A 13,326-nucleotide genomic window follows, 5' to 3' on the forward strand; every position below is an offset into this window, starting at 1 on the left:
AGATGGGGCAGGTAGAGCAGCAGGGCAGGTAGAGCAGCGGGGCAGATGGAGCAGATGGGGCAGATAAAGCAGATGGGGCAGAAGGGCAGATGGATCAGAGGGGCAGATAGAGCAGATGGAGCACACACGCACGGAACCTCTTCTCTCCCTCAGTCCCTGCAGCAGTATTAACTGTATAACTGAACAACAACCCAATTTTAACTAACCCACAACCAATTACCCCTCAACAGTAATTGCCCCACCACAGGTAAGTACCCCCTCAACAAAAAAAATCACATCTAAACAAGCTTTTACCAGGAACTACACAATAATCTTAATAGCCATCAACAACAATAACCCCAACAGGTCAATAACCCCTCAATATCAACTACCCCACAGCCAATTACCCCTCAGCAGTAATTGCCCCAAACAGCTAAATCACCTCTTAACATTAACAACCCTATTAAACTAATAGCCTTCAACAATATCAAATACATCTGCATTAACTACCCCAATGGCAATTTTACTACCCCACAACTAATTGCCCCTCAACAGTAATTGCCCCACCACAGGTAAATACCCCCTCAACAAAACATTCCACATCTAAACAAGCTTTTAACAGGAACTACACAGTAATCTTAATACCCATCAACAACAATAACCCCAACAGGTCAATAACCCCTCAATATCAACTACCCCACAGCCAATTACCCCTCAGCAGTAATTGCCCCAAACAGCTATATTACCTATTAACCACAACAACACCATTAAACTATTAGTCTTCAACAATAACAAATACATCTGCATTAACTACCCCAATGGCAATAGCCCCTCAACAGTAATTGCCCCATCACAGGTAATTGCCCCTCAACAACAAATACAACATCTAAACAAGCTTTTAACAGGAACTACACAGAAATCTTTAAAGCTATCAACAACAATAACCCCAACAGGTCAATAACCCCTCAATGTCAACTACCCCACAGCCAATTACCCCTCAATAGTAATTGCCCTAACAGCTAAACTACCCCTCAACTGCAACTACCCCTTTAGCCAAATACATCAGCATCAACCACACCAGTCAATTTAGTAGCTAATGCCTAGTGCTACACTGATTATCATATTGATGCCATTTGTCTATCCTCCCCTTCTATCATTTCATTCATCCCTCCATCCTCCCATAGGAATGCATTGATTTCATCAATCTCTTAATTTTCAAGATATAGTAATCAAACTTGGTAAAATGACTCAGGAGCTGATGCCTAGCACTGCACTGAGTATCATATTGATGCCATTTGTCTATCCTCCCCTTCAATCATTTCATTCATCCCTCCATCTTCCCATAGGAATGCATTGATTTCATCAATCCCTTAATTTGCAAGATATATTGATCAAACTTGGTAAAATGACTTAGGAGCTGATCCCTAACACTACACTGAATAACATATTGATGCCATTTGTCTATCCTCCCGTTCTATCATTTCATTCCTCCCTCCATCCTCCCATATGGACCCATTGATTTCATAACTCCGTTAATTTTCAAGACTTAATGATCAGACTTGGTGAACTGACTCAATAGCTGATCCCTAGCACTGCACTGAATATCATATTGATGCCATTTGTCTATCCTCCCCTTCTATCATTTCATTCATCCTTCCATCCTCCCATAAGAATGCATTGACTTAATCAATCCCTTAATTTTCAAGATATAGTTATCAAACTTGGTAAAATGACTCAGAAGCTGATCCCTAACACTACACTGAATATCATATTGATGTCATTTATCTATGCTCCCCTTCTATCATTTCATTTATCCCTCCATCTTCCTATAGTAATGCATTGATTTCATAACTCCCTTAATTTTCAAGATATAGTGATCAAACTTTGTAAAATGACTCAGGAGCTGATGCCTTGCACTGCACTGAATATCATATTGATGCCATTTGTCTATCCTCCCGTTCTATCATTTCATTCATCCCCCCATCTCATAGAAATGCATTGATTTAATCAATCCCTTAATTTTCAAGATATAGTGATCAAACTTTGTAAATTGACTCAGGAGCTGATCCCTAACACTATACTGAATATCATATTGATGCCATTTGTCTATCCTCCCATTCTATCATTTCATTCATCCCTCCATCCTCCCATATGGACCCATTGATTTCATAACTCCCTTAATTTTCAAGATATCGTGATCGAACCTGGTGAAATGAATCAGGAGCTAATGCCTAGTGCTACACTGATTATCATATTGATGCCATTTGTCTATCCTCCCCTTCTATCATTTCATTCATCCCTCCATCCTCCCATAGGAATGCATTGATTTCATCAATCTCTTAATTTTCAAGATATAGTAATCAAACTTGGTAAAATGACTCAGGAGCTGATGCCTAGCACTGCACTGAGTATCATATTGATGCCATTTGTCTATCCTCCCCTTCAATCATTTCATTCATCCCTCCATCTTCCCATAGGAATGCATTGATTTCATCAATCCCTTAATTTGCAAGATATATTGATCAAACTTGGTAAAATGACTTAGGAGCTGATCCCTAACACTACACTGAATAACATATTGATGCCATTTGTCTATCCTCCCGTTCTATCATTTCATTCCTCCCTCCATCCTCCCATATGGACCCATTGATTTCATAACTCCGTTAATTTTCAAGACTTAATGATCAGACTTGGTGAACTGACTCAATAGCTGATCCCTAGCACTGCACTGAATATCATATTGATGCCATTTGTCTATCCTCCCCTTCTATCATTTCATTCATCCTTCCATCCTCCCATAAGAATGCATTGACTTAATCAATCCCTTAATTTTCAAGATATAGTTATCAAACTTGGTAAAATGACTCAGAAGCTGATCCCTAACACTACACTGAATATCATATTGATGTCATTTATCTATGCTCCCCTTCTATCATTTCATTTATCCCTCCATCTTCCTATAGTAATGCATTGATTTCATAACTCCCTTAATTTTCAAGATATAGTGATCAAACTTTGTAAAATGACTCAGGAGCTGATGCCTTGCACTGCACTGAATATCATATTGATGCCATTTGTCTATCCTCCCGTTCTATCATTTCATTCATCCCCCCATCTCATAGAAATGCATTGATTTAATCAATCCCTTAATTTTCAAGATATAGTGATCAAACTTTGTAAATTGACTCAGGAGCTGATCCCTAACACTATACTGAATATCATATTGATGCCATTTGTCTATCCTCCCATTCTATCATTTCATTCATCCCTCCATCCTCCCATATGGACCCATTGATTTCATAACTCCCTTAATTTTCAAGATATCGTGATTGAACCTGGTGAAATGAATCAGGAGCTGATGCCTTGCACTGCCCTGAATATCATATTGATGGCATTTGTCGATCCTCCCCTTCTATCATTTCATTTATCCCTCCATCTCATAGAAATGCAATGATTTAATCAATTCCTTAATTTTCAAGATATAGTGATCAAACTTGATAAAATGACTCAGGAGCTGATGCCTAGAACTGCACTGAATATCATATTGATGTCATTTGTCCTCCCCTTCTATCATTTCATTCATCCCTCCATCCTCCTATAGGAATGCACTGATTTCATCAATCTCTTAATTTTCAAGACTTGGTGATCAGACTTGGTGAAATTACCCAAAAGCTGATCCCTAGCACTACACTGAATATCATTTAACAGTGATAACATTGAAACAACCTTTAACATCATTTAGCAGGTTGTCAACATTTAAACAGCCTTCAACATCATTTAGCAGGATATCAACATTAAAACAACCTTTAACATTAGGAGGTCAACAACATTCAAAACAACGTTTCAGCTGCTTTGCAAGCCAACATAAAGTTTGTTCACAAACTTTGCCTATCTAGTTCACTCTATAGCATTTCTTTCAATGTTTTAATTTAATGAAACTCTTCAAGGCACTTCATGCTTCACTCTAGCAAATCCCAATAGACACTCAAAATAACCTACAAATTCAAGCTTGTGTTGTAAAAAATTTAAGTCCCTTTCAAGAAAGTGAATGAAAATGGTGCTCGACAAGATGTTTAGAAGTAGACCTGGAAATTTCAAAACTTAAAAGCATGTTTGCCAAGCTGATATGTTCATATGCTTGTACAAAAGATCTGCCAATTCCCTTGAGCCATGATGTTGATTTGCTGACAACAGATGGCGTGATGACAAGGGGTAATGTCGAGAGATGTGTTACATTGGCCTATCTTATCAAAGATCTCTTGCTGAATCTTCTCCAGGACCTCCAGACTTCTACATATTTGGCCAAAAGAGGTGACGCGGAACAACGTGTGGATTTTTCAAATGTCACTGGATGTCAAAGATTGGGTGAAAGGGAAACTGAAATCCAGAAAGATTGAAAATACAAAAGATCTGCTAAGTCCCCTGCTCAGTGGGTGAAAGGGAAACTGAAATTCATAATGATTGAAATGACAAAAGATCTGCTAATTCCCTTCAGCTATGGTCGTGTTTGCACAAAGCAGTACAGAAACAAAATTGAGTTGAAGCATTGTACTGACTTTTCATTTTTCTGTCTCTCAGGTGTCTGATTAAAACAGACTGTACTGAGAACAGAGCCCTCTGATATATTCCAGAAGTATAGGTTGCGTTCATCGTGGGTACTGGACATCCGCAAGCTTTAGCAAGAGCCCCAGTGGCCTAATGGATAAGGCACTGGCCTCCTAAGCCAGGGATTGTGGGTTCGAGTCCCATCTGGGGTGCTGGGAAAGCAGAGTGGCGCAGCGGAAGCGTGCTGGGCCCATAACCCAGAGGTCGATGGATCGAAACCATCCTCTGCTAAGTCAGCTTTAGTCCTAAAAAAGCATTCCTTTAGTCCAAAAATAGCACACCTTTCAATGTCAGAGGGGTGTGAGTCAAAAATTGATAGAAAGCCTCTAAAGACAGGGTGAATTCACTCTATAGCATTTCTTTCAATGTTTTAATTTAATGAAACTCTTCAAGGCACTTCATGCTTCACTCTAGCAAATCCCAATAGACACTCAAAATAACCTACAAATTCAAGCTTGTGTTGTAAAAAATTTAAGTCCCTTTCAAGAAAGTGAATGAAAATGGTGCTCGACAAGATGTTTAGAAGTAGACCTGGAAATTTCAAAACTTAAAAGCATGTTTGCCAAGCTGATATGTTCATATGCTTGTACAAAAGATCTGCCAATTCCCTTGAGCCATGAGGTTGATTTGCTGACAACAGATGGCGTGATGACAAGGGGTAATGTCGAGAGATGTGTTACATTGGCCTATCTTATCAAAGATCTCTTGCTGAATCTTCTCCAGGACCTCCAGACTTCTACATATTTGGCCAAAAGAGGTGATGCGGAACAACGTGTGGATTTTTCAAATGTCACTGGATGTCAAAGATTGGGTGAAAGGGAAACTGAAATCCAGAAAGATTGAAAATACAAAAGATCTGCTAAGTCCCCTGCTCAGTAGGTGAAAGGGAAACTGAAATTCATAATGATTGAAATGACAAAAGATCTGCTAATTCCCTTCAGCTATGGTCGTGTTTGCACAAAGCAGTACAGAAACAAAATTGAGTTGAAGCATTGTACTGACTTTTCATTTTTCTGTCTCTCAGGTGTCTGACTAGAACAGACTGTACTGAGAACAGAGCCCTCTGATATATTCCAGAAGTATAGGTTGCGTTCATCGTGGGTACTGGACATCCGCAAGCTTTAGCAAGAGCCCCAGTGGCCTAATGTATAAGGCACTGGCCTCCTAAGCCAGGGATTGTGGGTTCGAGTCCCATCTGGGGTGCTGGGAAAGCAGAGTGGCGCAGCGGAAGCGTGCTGGGCCCATAACCCAGAGGTCGATGGATCGAAACCATCCTCTGCTAAGTCAGCTTTAGTCCTAAAAAAGCATTCCTTTAGTCCAAAAATAGCACACCTTTCAATGTCAGAGGGGTGTGAGTCAAAAATTGATAGAAAGCCTCTAAAGACAGGGTGAATTCACTCTATAGCATTTCTTTCAATGTTTTAATTTAATGAAACTCTTCAAGGCACTTCATGCTTCACTCTAGCAAATCCCAATAGACACTCAAAATAACCTACAAATTCAAGCTTGTGTTGTAAAAAATTTAAGTCCCTTTCAAGAAAGTGAATGAAAATGGTGCTCGACAAGATGTTTAGAAGTAGACCTGGAAATTTCAAAACTTAAAAGCATGTTTGCCAAGCTGATATGTTCATATGCTTGTACAAAAGATCTGCCAATTCCCTTGAGCCATGAGGTTGATTTGCTGACAACAGATGGCGTGATGACAAGGGGTAATGTCGAGAGATGTGTTACATTGGCCTATCTTATCAAAGATCTCTTGCTGAATCTTCTCCAGGACCTCCAGACTTCTACATATTTGGCCAAAAGAGGTGATGCGGAACAACGTGTGGATTTTTCAAATGTCACTGGATGTCAAAGATTGGGTGAAAGGGAAACTGAAATCCAGAAAGATTGAAAATACAAAAGATCTGCTAAGTCCCCTGCTCAGTAGGTGAAAGGGAAACTGAAATTCATAATGATTGAAATGACAAAAGATCTGCTAATTCCCTTCAGCTATGGTCGTGTTTGCACAAAGCAGTACAGAAACAAAATTGAGTTGAAGCATTGTACTGACTTTTCATTTTTCTGTCTCTCAGGTGTCTGACTAGAACAGACTGTACTGAGAACAGAGCCCTCTGATATATTCCAGAAGTATAGGTTGCGTTCATCGTGGGTACTGGACATCCGCAAGCTTTAGCAAGAGCCCCAGTGGCCTAATGTATAAGGCACTGGCCTCCTAAGCCAGGGATTGTGGGTTCGAGTCCCATCTGGGGTGCTGGGAAAGCAGAGTGGCGCAGCGGAAGCGTGCTGGGCCCATAACCCAGAGGTCGATGGATCGAAACCATCCTCTGCTAAGTCAGCTTTAGTCCTAAAAAAGCATTCCTTTAGTCCAAAAATAGCACACCTTTCAATGTCAGAGGGGTGTGAGTCAAAAATTGATAGAAAGCCTCTAAAGACAGGGTGAATTCACTCTATAGCATTTCTTTCAATGTTTTAATTTAATGAAACTCTTCAAGGCACTTCATGCTTCACTCTAGCAAATCCCAATAGACACTCAAAATAACCTACAAATTCAAGCTTGTGTTGTAAAAAATTTAAGTCCCTTTCAAGAAAGTGAATGAAAATGGTGCTCGACAAGATGTTTAGAAGTAGACCTGGAAATTTCAAAACTTAAAAGCATGTTTGCCAAGCTGATATGTTCATATGCTTGTACAAAAGATCTGCCAATTCCCTTGAGCCATGAGGTTGATTTGCTGACAACAGATGGCGTGATGACAAGGGGTAATGTCGAGAGATGTGTTACATTGGCCTATCTTATCAAAGATCTCTTGCTGAATCTTCTCCAGGACCTCCAGACTTCTACATATTTGGCCAAAAGAGGTGATGCGGAACAACGTGTGGATTTTTCAAATGTCACTGGATGTCAAAGATTGGGTGAAAGGGAAACTGAAATCCAGAAAGATTGAAAATACAAAAGATCTGCTAAGTCCCCTGCTCAGTAGGTGAAAGGGAAACTGAAATTCATAATGATTGAAATGACAAAAGATCTGCTAATTCCCTTCAGCTATGGTCGTGTTTGCACAAAGCAGTACAGAAACAAAATTGAGTTGAAGCATTGTACTGACTTTTCATTTTTCTGTCTCTCAGGTGTCTGACTAGAACAGACTGTACTGAGAACAGAGCCCTCTGATATATTCCAGAAGTATAGGTTGCGTTCATCGTGGGTACTGGACATCCGCAAGCTTTAGCAAGAGCCCCAGTGGCCTAATGTATAAGGCACTGGCCTCCTAAGCCAGGGATTGTGGGTTCGAGTCCCATCTGGGGTGCTGGGAAAGCAGAGTGGCGCAGCGGAAGCGTGCTGGGCCCATAACCCAGAGGTCGATGGATCGAAACCATCCTCTGCTAAGTCAGCTTTAGTCCTAAAAAAGCATTCCTTTAGTCCAAAAATAGCACACCTTTCAATGTCAGAGGGGTGTGAGTCAAAAATTGATAGAAAGCCTCTAAAGACAGGGTGAATTCACTCTATAGCATTTCTTTCAATGTTTTAATTTAATGAAACTCTTCAAGGCACTTCATGCTTCACTCTAGCAAATCCCAATAGACACTCAAAATAACCTACAAATTCAAGCTTGTGTTGTAAAAAATTTAAGTCCCTTTCAAGAAAGTGAATGAAAATGGTGCTCGACAAGATGTTTAGAAGTAGACCTGGAAATTTCAAAACTTAAAAGCATGTTTGCCAAGTTGATATGTTCATATGCTTGTACAAAAGATCTGCTAATTCCCTTGAGCCATGAGGTTGATTTGCTGACAACAGATGGCGTGATGACAAGGGGTAATGTCGAGAGATGTGTTACACTGGCCTATCTTATCAAAGATCTCTTGCTGAATCTTCTCCAGGACCTCCAGACTTCTACATATTTGGCCAAAAGAATGGACGCGGAACAACGTGTGGATTTTTCAAATGTCACTGGATATCAAAGATTGGGTGAAAGGGAAACTGAAATCCAGAAAGATTGAAAATACAAAAGATCTGCTAAGTCCCCTGCTCAGTGGGTGAAAGGGAAACTGAAATTCATAATGATTGAAATGACAAAAGATCTGCTAATTCCCTTCAGCTATGGTCGTGTTTGCACAAAGCAGTACAGAAACAAAATTGAGTTGAAGCATTGTACTGACTTTTCATTTTTCTGTCTCTCAGGTGTCTGACTAGAACAGACTGTACTGAGAACAGAGCCCTCTGATATATTCCAGAAGTATAGGTTGCGTTCATCGTGGGTACTGGACATCCGCAAGCTTTAGCAAGGGCCCCAGTGGCCTAATGGATAAGGCACTGGCCTCCTAAGCCAGGGATTGTGGGTTCGAGTCCCATCTGGGGTGCTGGGAAAGCAGAGTGGCGCAGCGGAAGCGTGCTGGGCCCATAACCCAGAGGTCGATGGATCGAAACCATCCTCTGCTAAGTCACCTTTAGTCCTAAAAAAGCATTCCTTTAGTCCAAAAATAGCACACCTTTCAATGTCAGAGGGGTGTGAGTCAAAAATTGATAGAAAGCCTCTAAAGACAGGGTGAATTCACTCTATAGCATTTCTTTCAATGTTTTAATTTAATGAAACTCTTCAAGGCACTTCATGCTTCACTCTAGCAAATCCCAATAGACACTCAAAATAACCTACAAATTTAAGCTTGTGTTGTAAAAAATGTAAGTGCCTTTCAAGAAAGTGAATGAAAATGGTGCTCGACAAGATGTTTAGAAGTAGACCTGGAAATTTCAAAACTTAAAAGCATGTTTGCCAAGTTGATATGTTCATATGCTTGTACAAAAGATCTGCTAATTCCCTTGAGCCATGAGGTTGATTTGCTGACAACCGATGGCGTGATGACAAGGGGTAATGTCGAGAGATGTGTTACACTGGCCTATCTTATCAAAGATCTCTTGCTGAATCTTCTCCAGGACCTCCAGACTTCTACATATTTGGCCAAAAGAATGGACGCGGAACAACGTGTGGATTTTTCAAATGTCACTGGATATCAAAGATTGGGTGAAAGGGAAACTGAAATCCAGAAAGATTGAAAATACAAAAGATCTGCTAAGTCCCCTGCTCAGTGGGTGAAAGGGAAACTGAAATTCATAATGATTGAAATGACAAAAGATCTGCTAATTCCCTTCAGCTATGGTCGTGTTTGCACAAAGCAGTACAGAAACAAAATTGAGTTGAAGCATTGTACTGACTTTTCATTTTTCTGTCTCTCAGGTGTCTGACTAGAACAGACTGTACTGAGAACAGAGCCCTCTGATATATTCCAGAAGTATAGGTTGCGTTCATCGTGGGTACTGGACATCCGCAAGCTTTAGCAAGAGCCCCAGTGGCCTAATGGATAAGGCACTGGCCTCCTAAGCCAGGGATTGTGGGTTCGAGTCCCATCTGAGGTGCTGGGAAAGCAGAGTGGCGCAGCGGAAGCGTGCTGTGCCCATAACCCAGAGGTCGATGGATCGAAGCCATCCTCTGCTAAGTCAGCTTTAGTCCTAAAAAAGCATTCCTTTAGTCCAAAAATAGCACACCTTTCAATGTCAGAGGGGTGTGAGTCAAAAATTGATAGAAAGCCTCTAAAGACAGGGTGAATTCACTCTATAGCATTTCTTTCAATGTTTTAATTTAATGAAACTCTTCAAGGAACTTCATGCTTCACTCTAGCAAATCCCAATAGACACTCAAAATAACCTACAAATTCAAGCTTGTGTTGTAAAAAATGTAAGTCCCTTTCAAGAAAGTGAATGAAAATGGTGCTCGACAAGATGTTTAGAAGTAGACCTGGAAATTTCAAAACTTAAAAGCATGTTTGCCAAGTTGATATGTTCATATGCTTGTACAAAAGATCTGCTAATTCCCTTGAGCCATGAGGTTGATTTGCTGACAACAGATGGCGTGATGACAAGGGGTAATGTCGAGAGATGTGTTACACTGGCCTATCTTATCAAAGATCTCTTGCTAAATCTTCCCCAGGACCTCCAGACTTCTCCTACATATTTGGCCAAAAGAATGGACGCGGAACAACGTGTGGATTTTTCAAATGTCACTGGATATCAAAGATTGGGTGAAAGGGAAACTGAAATCCAGAAAGATTGAAAATACAAAAGATCTGCTAAGTCCCCTGCTCAGTGGGTGAAAGGGAAACTGAAATTCATAATGATTGAAATGACAAAAGATCTGCTAATTCCCTTCAGCTATGGTCGTGTTTGCACAAAGCAGTACAGAAACAAAATTGAGTTGAAGCATTGTACTGACTTTTCATTTTTCTGTCTCTCAGGTGTCTGACTAGAACAGACTGTACTGAGAACAGAGCCCTCTGATATATTCCAGAAGTATAGGTTGCGTTCATCGTGGGTACTGGACATCCGCAAGCTTTAGCAAGAGCCCCAGTGGCCTAATGGATAAGGCACTTGCCTCCTAAGCCAGGGATTGTGGGTTCGAGTCCCATCTGGGGTGCTGGGAAAGCAGAGTGGCGCAGCGTAAGCGTGCTGGGCCCATAACCCAGAGGTCGATGGATCGAAACCATCCTCTGCTAAGTCACCTTTAGTCCTAAAAAAGCATTCCTTTAGTCCAAAAATAGCACACCTTTCAATGTCAGAGGGGTGTGAGTCAAAAATTGATAGAAAGCCTCTAAAGACAGGGTGAATTCACTCTATAGCATTTCTTTCAATGTTTTAATTTAATGAAACTCTTCAAGGCACTTCATGCTTCACTCTAGCAAATCCCAATAGACACTCAAAATAACCTACAAATTCAAGCTTGTGTTGTAAAAAATGTAAGTGCCTTTCAAGAAAGTGAATGAAAATGGTGCTCGACAAGATGTTTAGAAGTAGACCTGGAAATTTCAAAACTTAAAAGCATGTTTGCCAAGTTGATATGTTCATATGCTTGTACAAAAGATCTGCTAATTCCCTTGAGCCATGAGGTTGATTTGCTGACAACAGATGGCGTGATGACAAGGGGTAATGTCGAGAGATGTGTTACACTGGCCTATCTTATCAAAGATCTCTTGCTGAATCTTCTCCAGGACCTCCAGACTTCTACATATTTGGCCAAAAGAATGGACGCGGAACAACGTGTGGATTTTTCAAACGTCACTGGATATCAAAGATTGGGTGAAAGGGAAACTGAAATCCAGAAAGATTGAAAATACAAAAGATCTGCTAAGTCCCCTGCTCAGTGGGTGAAAGGGAAACTGAAATTCATAATGATTGAAATGACAAAAGATCTGCTAATTCCCTTCAGCTATGGTGGTGTTTGCACAAAGCAGTACAGAAACAAAATTGAGTTGAAGCATTGTACTGACTTTTCATTTTTCTGTCTCTCAGGTGTCTGACTAGAACAGACTGTACTGAGAACAGAGCCCTCTGATATATTCCAGAAGTATAGGTTGCGTTCATCGTGGGTACTGGACATCCGCAAGCTTTAGCAAGAGCCCCAGTGGCCTAATGGATAAGGCACTGGCCTCCTAAGCCAGGGATTGTGGGTTCGAGTCCCATCTGAGGTGCTGGGAAAGCAGAGTGGCGCAGCGGAAGCGTGCTGTGCCCATAACCCAGAGGTCGATGGATCGAAACCATCCTCTGCTAAGTCAGCTTTAGTCCTAAAAAAGCATTCCTTTAGTCCAAAAATAGCACACCTTTCAATGTCAGAGGGGTGTGAGTCAAAAATTGATAGAAAGCCTCTAAAGACAGGGTGAATTCACTCTATAGCATTTCTTTCAATGTTTTAATTTAATGAAACTCTTCAAGGCACTTCATGCTTCACTCTAGCAAATCCCAATAGACACTCAAAATAACCTACAAATTCAAGCTTGTGTTGTAAAAAATGTAAGTCCCTTTCAAGAAAGTGAATGAAAATGGTGCTCGACAAGATGTTTAGAAGTAGACCTGGAAATTTCAAAACTTAAAAGCATGTTTGCCAAGCTGATATGTTCATATGCTTGTACAAAAGATCTGCCAATTCCCTTGAGCCATGAGGTTGATTTGCTGACAACAGATGGCGTGATGACAAGGGGTAATGTCGGGAGATGTGTTACATTGGCCTATCTTATCAAAGATCTCTTGCTGAATCTTCTCCAGGACCTCCAGACTTCTACATATTTGGCCAAAAGAGGTGACGCGGAACAACGTGTGGATTTTTCAAATGTCACTGGATGTCAAAGATTGGGTGAAAGGGAAACTGAAATCCAGAAAGATTGAAAATACAAAAGATCTGCTAAGTCCCCTGCTCAGTGGGTGAAAGGGAAACTGAAATTCATAATGATTGAAATGACAAAAGATCTGCTAATTCCCTTCAGCTATGGTCGTGTTTGCACAAAGCAGTACAGAAACAAAATTGAGTTGAAGCATTGTACTGACTTTTCATTTTTCTGTCTCTCAGGTGTCTGACTAGAACAGACTGTACTGAGAACAGAGCCCTCTGATATATTCCAGAAGTATAGGTTGCGTTCATCGTGGGTACTGGACATCCGCAAGCTTTAGCAAGAGCCCCAGTGGCCTAATGGATAAGGCACTGGCCTCCTAAGCCAGGGATTGTGGGTTCGAGTCCCATCTGAGGTGCTGGGAAAGCAGAGTGGCGCAGCGGAAGCGTGCTGTGCCCATAACCCAGAGGTCGATGGATCGAAACCATCCTCTGCTAAGTCAGCTTTAGTCCTAAAAAAGCATTCCTTTAGTCCAAAAATAGCACACCTTTCAATGTCAGAGGGGTGTGAGTCAAAAATTGATAGAAAGCCTCTAAA

At 40.8% G+C, this 13,326-nt stretch overlaps 5 non-coding genes across 5 annotated transcripts; all 5 read left to right on the top strand.

Moving 5' to 3' along the window:
- The first annotated feature begins 4,663 nt into the window (after positions 1-4,663).
- On the top strand, positions 4,664-4,736 carry trnar-ccu (transfer RNA arginine (anticodon CCU)). Its single transcript has one exon. It is a non-coding gene; the product is annotated as a tRNA-Arg (tRNA).
- Positions 4,737-8,867: 4,131 nt separating this feature from the next.
- On the top strand, positions 8,868-8,940 carry trnar-ccu (transfer RNA arginine (anticodon CCU)). Its single transcript has one exon. It is a non-coding gene; the product is annotated as a tRNA-Arg (tRNA).
- A 978-nt stretch (positions 8,941-9,918) lies between these two features.
- Positions 9,919-9,991, top strand: trnar-ccu (transfer RNA arginine (anticodon CCU)). The gene has a single exon. It is a non-coding gene; the product is annotated as a tRNA-Arg (tRNA).
- A 2,032-nt stretch (positions 9,992-12,023) lies between these two features.
- Positions 12,024-12,096, top strand: trnar-ccu (transfer RNA arginine (anticodon CCU)). The gene has a single exon. It is a non-coding gene; the product is annotated as a tRNA-Arg (tRNA).
- A 978-nt stretch (positions 12,097-13,074) lies between these two features.
- Positions 13,075-13,147, top strand: trnar-ccu (transfer RNA arginine (anticodon CCU)). Its single transcript has one exon. It is a non-coding gene; the product is annotated as a tRNA-Arg (tRNA).
- The last annotated feature ends 179 nt before the right edge of the window (positions 13,148-13,326 follow it).

This window comes from Brachyhypopomus gauderio, chromosome 10, assembly GCF_052324685.1.
Source record: "Brachyhypopomus gauderio isolate BG-103 chromosome 10, BGAUD_0.2, whole genome shotgun sequence".
Lineage (NCBI taxonomy): Eukaryota > Metazoa > Chordata > Actinopteri > Gymnotiformes > Hypopomidae > Brachyhypopomus > Brachyhypopomus gauderio.